The sequence below is a fragment of the Schistocerca nitens genome, chromosome 10 (assembly GCF_023898315.1).
Source record: "Schistocerca nitens isolate TAMUIC-IGC-003100 chromosome 10, iqSchNite1.1, whole genome shotgun sequence".
Lineage (NCBI taxonomy): Eukaryota > Metazoa > Arthropoda > Insecta > Orthoptera > Acrididae > Schistocerca > Schistocerca nitens.
In genome coordinates this window covers 20,143,537-20,153,814 of record NC_064623.1, presented here as the reverse complement: position 1 = coordinate 20,153,814, position 10,278 = coordinate 20,143,537, and positions in this window count along the sequence as shown.

The window sequence follows — 10,278 nt, the reverse complement described above, 5'->3', positions numbered from 1 at the left end:
CACTGAAGCTGAAACCGTTATAGGTACGGAAAGCTGGCTGAAGCCAGAGACAAATTCTACCGAAATTTTTACAAAGGCACAGACGGTGATAAGAAAGGATAGATTGCATGCAACCGGCGGTGGCGTGTTTGTCGCTGTTAGTAGTAGTTTATATGTAGTGAAGTAGAAGTGGATAGTTCCTGTGAATTATTATGGGTGGAGGTTACACTCAACAACCGAGCTAGGATAATAATTGGCTCCTTTTACCGACCTCCCGACTCAGCGGCATTAGTGGCAGAACAACTGAGAGAAAATCCGGAATACATTTCACATAAATTTTCTCAGCATGTTATAGCCTTAGGTGGAGATTTCAATTTACCAGGTATAGACTGGGACACTCAGATGTTTAGGACGGGTGGTAGGGACAGAGCATCGAGTGACATTATACTGAGTGCACTATCCGAAAATTACCTCGAGCAATTAAACAGAGAACCGACTCGTGGAGATAACATCTTGGACCTACTGATAACAAACAGCCCCGAACTTTTCGACTCTGTAAGCGCAGAACAGGGAATCAGTGATCATAAGGCCGTTGCTGCATCTCTGAATATGGAAGTAAATAGGAATATAAAAAAAGGAGGAAGGTTTATCTGTTTAGCAAGAGTAATAGAAGGCAGATTTCAGACTACCTAACAGATCAAAACGAAAATTTCTGTTCCGACACTGGCAATATTGAGTGTTTATGGAAAAAGTTCAAAGCAATCGTAAAACGCGTTTTAGACAGGTACGTGCTGAGTAAAACTGTGAGGGACGGGAAAAACCCACCGTGGTTCAACAACAAAGCTAGGAAACTACTGCGAAAGCAAAGAGAGCTTCACTCCAACTTTAAACGCAGCCAAAACCTCTCAGACAAACAGAAGCTAAACGATGTCAAAGTTAGCGTAAGGAGGGCTATGTGTGAAGTGTTCAGTGAACTCGAAAGTAAAATTCTATGTACCGACTTGACAGAAAATCCTAGGAAGTTCTGGTTTTACGTTAAATCACTAAGTGGCTCGAAACAACATATCCAGACACTCTGGGATGATGATGGCATTGAAACAGAGGATGACACGCGTAAAGCAGAAATACTAAACACCTTTTTCCAAAGCTGTTTTACAGAGGAAGACCGCACTGCAGTTCCTTCTCTAAATCCTCGCACAAACGAAAAAATGGCTGACATCGAAATAAGTGTCCAAGGAATAGAAAAGCAACTGGAATCAATCAACAGAGGAAAGTCCACTGGACCTGACAGAGTACGCGAAAGAACTAGCCGCCCTTCTAACAGCCGTGTACCGGCGGAACGGAAGGTTCCAAATGATTGGAAAAGAGCACAGGTAGTCCCAGTCCTCAAGAAGGGTCGTCTAGCAGATGCGCAAAACTATAGACCTATATCTCTAACATCGATCTGTTGTAGAATTTTAGAACATGTTTTTTGCTCGCGTATCCTGTCATTTCTGGAAACCCAGAATCTACTCTGTAGGAATCAACATGGATTCCTGCAACAGCGATCCTGTGAGACGCAACTCGCTTTAGTCGTTCATGAGACCCAGAAAATATTAGATACAGGCTCCCAGGTAGATGCCATTTTCCTTGACTTTCGGAAGGCGTTCGAAACAGTTCCGCACTGTCGCCTGATAAACGAAGTAAGAGCCTACGGAATATCAGACCAGCTGTGTGGCTGGATTGAAGAGTTTTTAGCAAACAGAACACAGCATGTTGTTGTCAATGGAGAGACGTCTACGGACGTTAAAGTAACCTCTGGCGTGCCACAGGTGAGTGTTATGGTACCATTGCTTTTCGCAATATATATATAAATGACCTAGTAGATAGTGTCGGAAGTTCCGTGCGGCGTTTCGCGGATGATGCTGTAGTACACAGAGAAGCTGTAGCATTAGAAAATTGCAGCGAAATGCAGGAAGATCTGCAGCGGATAGGCACTTGGTGCAGGGAGTGGCAACTGACCCTTAACATAGACAAATGTGATGTATTGCGAATACATAGAAAGAAGGATCCTTTATTGTATGATTATATGATAGCCGAACAAACACTGGTAGCAGTTACTTTTGTAAAATATCTGGGTGTATGCGTACGGAACGATTTGAAGTGGAATGATCATATAAAATTAATTGTTAGTAAGGCGGGTGCCAGGTTGAGATTCATTGGGAGAGTCCTTAGAAAATCTAGTCCATCAACAAAGGAGGTGGCTTACAAAACACTCGTTCGACCTGTACATGAGTATTGCTCATCAGTGTGGGATCCGTACCAGGTCGGGTTGACAGAGGAGATAGTGAAGATCCAAAGAAGAGCGGCGCGTTTCATCACAGGGTTATTTGGTAACCGTGATAGCGTTACGGAGATGTTTAGCAAATTCAAGTGGCAGACTCTGCAAGAGAGGCGCTCTGCATCGCGGTGTAGCTTGCTGTCCAGGTTTCGAGAGGGTGCGTTTCTGGATGAGGTATCGAATATGTTGCTTCCCCCTACTTATACCTCACGAGGAGATCACGAATGTAAAATTAGAGAGATTCGAGCGCGCACGGAGGCTTTCCGGCAGTCGTTCTTCCCGCGAACCATACTCGACTGGAACAGGAAAGGGAGGTAATGACAGTGGCACGTAAAGTGCCCTCCGCCACACACCGTTGGGTGGCCTGCGGAGTATAAATGTAGGTGTAGATGTAGAATCTCTTTTCCAAATTTTAAATTAACCAGTGCTAGAAATGAAAGTCTAACAATGATTAAGGAAACGTTAACCGACGCCAGTTCTAAAGTTACATCCACGGGAGAAATTTCTGAACTATTTGACATTAAGATTGGTGCAACACAGGGAGATGGACTCTCCCTATTACCGTTTAACTGTGTTTTGGAAATGGCGAGCGCAAATCTCGAGTCAAAATTTATATCAATCAATGAACTTAGGTGGAACTAATATTAGAGTAGATTGGCTCACCTTTGAAGATGATCTGGCAGTGTTAACTAGGGATATTACCATTACCACAGCTAAAAAAAAAAAAAAAAATTAAAAAAAAAAGAAAACTGAAATTTTAAGTAAGTTGCAGGAAAAGTAGGACTAGAAGTATCATTCGAAAAATCGGAATATATAACTTGCAACAGAGAAGCACCAAAGTTTTTGAACACGAAATATGGAAAAATAAAAGATTTCTCAGCTTAAATACTTGGGGTGAAATCATACAAGAAAACCGTCTGGAAAAAGCTGCGATCTAAGTTCGCTTTCAAAAAATGGCAAGTGCATTCAGGTTAACACAAAATATTTATAATAAAAATAACTTTCTAAATTCAGTAAACTTACGCATTACAGAGCTGTAATCAAACATGAATGTCTTTATGGAGCAGGAACTTTAATTTCAAATAGAAATAGGGATATTGAAGAAATTCAAACGAAGTAAAGAAAGACTATTAGAAAAATATTATGCCTCAAAATTACTGATGGAGAAACATATAGGGTGACAAGTAATAAGGAAATAGAAGAATACACAGACATACATGGTGACATGAGAAAACGAAGATTTAGTTTTATCGGCACATTAAAAGAACGGGACTCACTAGGTTGACAAAACGAACAGTAAAATTCTACGAAAACAGAAGTAAGGTCAAAACTGAACCAATTAAATTGATCACTGCGATTAAGGAGGATCTTAAAGTAGCCAGTATAATTCAGACAGACGTTACAGATAGCAAAACATCCAGACAAAAGATGTGTGACTGCAAAGTTGGTCAGAGGGATATTAGAGAACGGACTGGAATACAGTGGTTTGATGAAAGAAAGAGACTTCATTCTGAAAGGATGAAACAAATTTGGACACGAAGCAAGGCCAACCATCAAATGCGACATTCATTGACTGTACCTCGCGTGGTCCTAATGGGTCCATACGTGAATAACAATAATAATAATAATAATAATAATAAATAATTGCCCAAACTGATGAAAAAGATGACTAAAATACACCTATTTAAAGAGGCAGCTAAAACATACCTCGTAAATAATACATATTAGAGCAAGATTAGTTATAGGACTCAGAAAAGAGGTTAATATCGAAAAGGGACAATTAGGACACCCTGTCTCATTACGGCATACAATCACAAGGAAGTGCTTTTAATATGTGTCCCGCTTGATTATAAAAATCTGTCGTGGTTGAGAACGGGCGAAGTCATCGCATAAGCATACTGAATGATTGCGGAAATTGTTGGTTGATAAACATTCATACCTGCTCGGAGCAATAGTTGATGATTGACAGTACAGGAAGGGTCTTCTGACATTCAATTACTGCTCGAAGCGGCCTACGCGAAGAGAATTAACCAATTTGAGTAGCAATTAGTGCAGAATTTCCGGCGTGCATCGAAAAGCAATGCACAGCGGATTACATCTTGTTCATCGACAAAACGGTCCCCCATAGGTGTGTTTCAAAATGTTGGACTAAACAACCTTCAACTGCTAAATTACCTTCTTAAAAACTGAATATGTCAGTAGTATCGCCGTTGAAGCGCAAGTAGAAGAAAAAAATGGAGTTTCCATAATACTGAAAGTATTACCAGGACCACGCCGTGGATTGAAAGAAATCAAAAGAAAGACGTGGGATTCGTTGCGTTAATCGAAAAACTCATTGTAATACAGTGCATTTTTCAGGGACAGTTGCAGTGATTCAGCGGTTTGCTTTGTAGCGTAATACAGTTTACACGTTTTTGCTTTTGGACTGCCATCGGTCAAATAACTCCTGAATACTCTAACTTGTCGTCACAACCACTCTTTTTCACTTCGTGTAGTACACACGCTCTCTCTCTCTCTCTCTCTCTCTCTCTCTCTCTCTCTCTCTCTCTCTCCCCCACTCTCACTCCTTTTTTATAGTTTGACATTCGGCTATCTCCATTACTACTGTTGCAAATTCCTTTCTTGCCCACGCCTTGGTTTTCCTCCTTAGCATTTTCCTTTAGTAACATGTTTCGTCTCTACATAAATGTGAAAAAATTTGGTTATAATGTTTTGAATACTTGTGTCGTTCGCTAACTTCCTTGAAAACATCATCGTTGGTTTCTCATTTTGTCCCTCTGGTCCTCGCCTGCCTTCTCCGAACCAGCGTTCCAATCGCCCTTAGGCGCTTTCTGTCCAGCAATGCCTGACTTTGAAAGCCATACAGGGACTCACTCCAAGTAAACGTCTTAAGATAATAATTTTATTCTCTTTTATAGTAAACGTTTCGTTCGCGAATAGTTGTCTTCCTTCACAGAACACAACATTTTCTGTTGCAATACATTCTCTTATTTCCGTCCAACATCTGTCTATTTTTATAATTACGATGCCCAAATAACAGAACTTATCTTTTCCTATACTATACCTTTCAGATTCGACAGTAGCTGTTATCAGTAGGAGACGGGGGGGGGGGAGGGGGGGGGCACTTGGCTGATTTGGGAGAGTGGGAGAGGGGACCAAACAGCGAGGTCATCGGTCCCATCGGATTGGGGAACGAAGTAGGCCGTGCGCTTTCAAAGGAACCATCCCGGCATTTGCCTGAAGCGATCTGGGGAAATCACGGAAAACCTAAATCAGGATGGTCGGACGCGAGTTTGAACCGTCGTCCTCCCGAATGCGAGTCTAGTGTGCTAATCTCGCTCGGTGAGTAACTGTTGTTTCCAGCACAAGTAGCTCAAGCGAATAAAATTATCACGAAAAAGAGAATTTCCTCTGGGAGTTTTATGTACGTCGGCAGACCGTGCTTTTACACTTACACTGCCCACCGGTTGCTCTGGCAAGTGGAACACGACAAGAGAGATTCAGTTCAGTGACTTGTCGAAAGCTGTTATCAGCACAGGAGATAAGGGGCGCCACTTTAAATAACTCGACGCTACTTACCAGGCTGTGGTTCATGAGGATAATCTTGAGGAAATGTAAGTCAGCCACAGAATTAATAATTCCAAATTGACTGAGCTACAAAGTAATTTAAAAGATCCGAAAACACATTCGTGCAGAAGGACCAAACTTACCTAATTATCGTCTTTGTCTCGTCTTGTAAACACACAGAAAATTATCACACCGATTTCACCCCTTATTAATGAATAACTTACTCGCTAGACAAAGGATCAGACTTCAAACTAATACTCTCTGTAAGGCGGCCACCGGTTTAGGTGACACAGCTATGACCTACAGAGTCTTGTAATTTTCACTTGCAACTCTCGAATGAATTTTTCTGAACCAGTTCTCCCTACCCCAGAATTGTGGGCTCATATCGCTGACTTCAATCTGATGCAAAATTATCGAAGGTGTTTTACGCTCAGACTTTAAGATGCTTTTGGACATGGAGATAGAATAAGGGGAGATGGCGCTACAGACTTACGCTGTACGTTGTTTTGAAGCCAATGGGTTGGGCTTGCCGCCATCTTGGATCACCCAAAAAATTAGCAGACGAGTGTTTACAATTCCATTTTGTTCGTTATTTCTGTCGTGTGCACGTGATATTTATTTTATATAGTTAATGTTGCACTGTTTTAGTGAACAACACAGCATAAGGAACGCAACTTCAAACGTTTTTCTGGTCTTAAATGCGTATTCGATACAGTAATACGACACGAGAATATGACGCTTCTGGCCTCAGTCCGGTAATTCCTTTTTGTTTATACACTTCGAATAACCGAGAAGAGAAGGGTGTGCTATGACAAGCATGCTTTCATAATCAATTTCTATTCACTTTCATTGTGTTTGTGTCGATAACTGATAAAGCCAGAAATCTAAAAGCAGTGATTGATAGTTTAGAGGCGTCGATTTGTATTCGTTGCATTTTCAAGTCAAATGCAAATTTTAAATGTTCAAGTTTGCAAGAAACTTGCCGTATTTCGTTTGGTGCCCCATAGATGTATGCAGGGATGATACAAACAAGCCAGCTGTCATGTCAACAAAGTGAAAGATTTGTTAAATTACGAAGGAAAAAAATGGAATTTAAGATTGTCAGGCCCATTGTATTTTAAACATCTGCTTTGCTTTTAAATTGTACCTACCAAGTGACATTCAGTGTGGCAAACCCTTTAAGTACTCATAATTTAACCACTGTAACAGGTTACTTAAGATTTAATGAAATACATGTAGTTACATTACTTTTATATTAAATTACCGCATTTTGAAACATTAGCCCCATTTCCAGGATATTTCTTGCCAGGACTTTTCAGTTACTTGGGAATAACCAAGCAATGAAAACCACGTGTATTGCTCACCTCCAGAGAGCTCTTCGCGTTGGATTGATAGGAAATCTGAAGTCAAATCACAGAAATAAAACCATGCTGTAAAACTTTGCAGTGCATCAGAATTTCAAGTATATATAAGAAAATAGGGCTTAAATAAGTCCACTTACGAATGAAGTGTGATTTGTTTAAACTTTAGGCTACAATCAGAACTATTAGTACTCCAGTAAGCGACGCAAGCCGGCATTTTTTATCAAAACACTTCACAACTACACGGAATCAAACTACCACAAGCGAATGTTTTGGGGTAGCTAACATGGCGGATCCTCACTTGGGTCGGCTCCAAGTTTGTGACGTTATGACAACTCCTCTTACTTTTACCTCCATGCTTCTGGAGAACGGAACTTAGGGAGCCATAGACAAAGGCGGCCACGTAGATGGATGCCGCGTCTCGTGACTCCCGGAAGGCGTGTGACACGGTTACTCACTGTCGTTCAGAGTGGAGAAAGTTCGAGCTTACCGTGTATCGGACCAGACCGGTGGCTGGATGCAGGTCTTTCTTGCTGACAAGACTCAACACGTAGCTCTTGACGGAATCAAACTGACAGATACGATGGAAATTTCAGTAGTGCCCAAGCAAGCGCGATACGACTGTTACTGTTTGACTGGGCGCATATGATTAAAGTGTTGCAACTCACAGACGTACAGTGTGCGATGTGATTGTCGTATGGCAGCGAAGCTTGTTAGACATGCTAATGCGTTAACGCGAAATTGGGCCACCAGGTACGAATCTAGTGATGTGAGTGCGAGAAGCACGTATATAAATGTTTCCATATGTAGTGAATTAGGGATGGCACGTGGGTGGAAAAAAAAGTGAGGCAAGTGAGAAAGGAATGATGTTTAATTTAGCATTAACCGCCGTTTACACTCTTTGTTCAGTATGAGCACCGTAGACGTCAACGAAATGCTACATCCGTCAAAAGCCGTGATCAACAATTGCTCGCAGCAGGTCCGGGGGATTAGGGGCAACGTGTCCCTGTTTTCTGACCTTCCGATCAGGTTGAGACAGAACGTGTCCTTGGTAAACCCGTCCTTTTAGATATCACCAGACCCAAAAATCACATGGATTCAGATCAGGTGATCTTACACGCAACGCATCTGGTAAACCTCTGGAGATAACACGTTCGTCGAAAGTTGCATTGCCGGCCGGGGTAGGCGAGCGGCTCTAGACGCTACAGACTGGAACCGCATGACCGCTACGGTCGCAGGTTCGAATCCTACCTCACAAGTTAAGTCCCATAGTGCTCAGAGCCATTTGAACCATTTTTGAAAGTTGCAGAGTCGATCTTTCACTGAGCGAGCGACATGAGGCGTTGCCCCATCTTGCACGAAAACAGTACTTTCCACATACACTCCTGGAAATTGAAATAAGAACACCGTGAATTCATTGTCCCAGGAAGGGGAAACTTTATTGACACATTCCTGGGGTCAGATACATCACATGATCACACTGACAGAACCACAGGCACATAGACACAGGCAACAGAGCATGCACAATGTCGGCACTAGTACAGTGTATATCCACCTTTCGCAGCAATGCAGGCTGCTATTCTCCCATGGAGACGATCGTAGAGATGCTGGATGTAGTCCTGTGGAACGGCTTGCCATGCCATTTCCACCTGGCGCCTCAGTTGGACCAGCGTTCGTGCTGGACGTGCAGACCGCGTGAGACGACGCTTCATCCAGTCCCAAACATGCTCAAGGGGGGACAGATCCGAAGATCTTGCTGGCCAGGGTAGTTGACTTACACCTTCTAGAGCACGTTGGGTGGCACGGGATACATGCGGACGTGCATTGTCCTGTTGGAACAGCAAGTTCCCTTGCCGGTCTAGGAATGGTAGAACGATGGGTTCGATGACGGTTTGGATGTACCGTGCACTATTCAGTGTCCCCTCGACGATCACCAGTGGTGTACGGCCAGTGTAGGAGATCGCTCCCCACACCATGATGCCGGGTGTTGGCCCTGTGTGCCTCGGTCGCATGCAGTCCTGATTGTGGCGCTCACCTGCACGGCGCCAAACACGCATACGACCATCATTGGCACCAAGGCAGAAGCGACTCTCATCGCTGAAGACGACACGTCTCCATTCGTCCCTCCATTCACGCCTGTCGCGACACCACTGGAGGCGGGCTGCACGATGTTGAGGCGTGAGCGGAAGACGGCCTAACGGTGTGCGGGACCGTAGCCCAGCTTCATGGAGACGGTTGCGAATGGTCCTTGCCGATACCCCAGGAGCAACAGTGTCCCTAATTTGCTGGGAAGTGGCGGTGCGGTCCCCTACGGCACTGCGTAGGATCCTACGGTCTTGGCGTGCATCCGTGCGTCGCTGCGGTCCGGTCCCAGGTCGACGGGCACGTGCACCTTCCGCCGACCACTGGCGACAACATCGATGTACTGTGGAGACCTCACGCCCCACGTGTTGAGCAATTCGGCGGTACGTCCACCCGGCCTCCCGCATGGCCACTATACGCCCTCGCTCAAAGTCCGTCAACTGCACATACGGTTCACGTCCACGCTGTCGCGGCATGCTACCAGTGTTAAAGACTGCGATGGGGCTCCGTATGCCACGGCAAACTGGCTGACACTGACGGCGGCGGTGCACAAATGCTGCGCAGTTAGCGCCATTCGACGGCCAACACCGCGGTTCCTGGTGTGTCCGCTGTGCCGTGCGTGTGATCATTGCTTGTACAGCCCTCTCGCAGTGTCCGGAGCAAGTATGGTGGGTCTGACACACCGGTGTCAATGTGTTCTTTTTTCCATTTCCAGGAGTGTAGTTGTGCTCCGCAAAAGCAGCAACCACATGCTGTGCTCTACAACGAGGTCTCTGTATCGTGTGGACGTCACTGTATACCCGATATGTCCTCTGGGTGTATTCTCTCCAAAAAAAGAACGTACTGACATTGAAGGCGCTTGTGAATCCATACCACACAGCCGCAGTGGAATGTCTCTTCGTACACAGCACGCGGTTGACCAGTATAAAAAATTCGACAGCTCTGTATATTTACTGCGCCCTGTAGTGT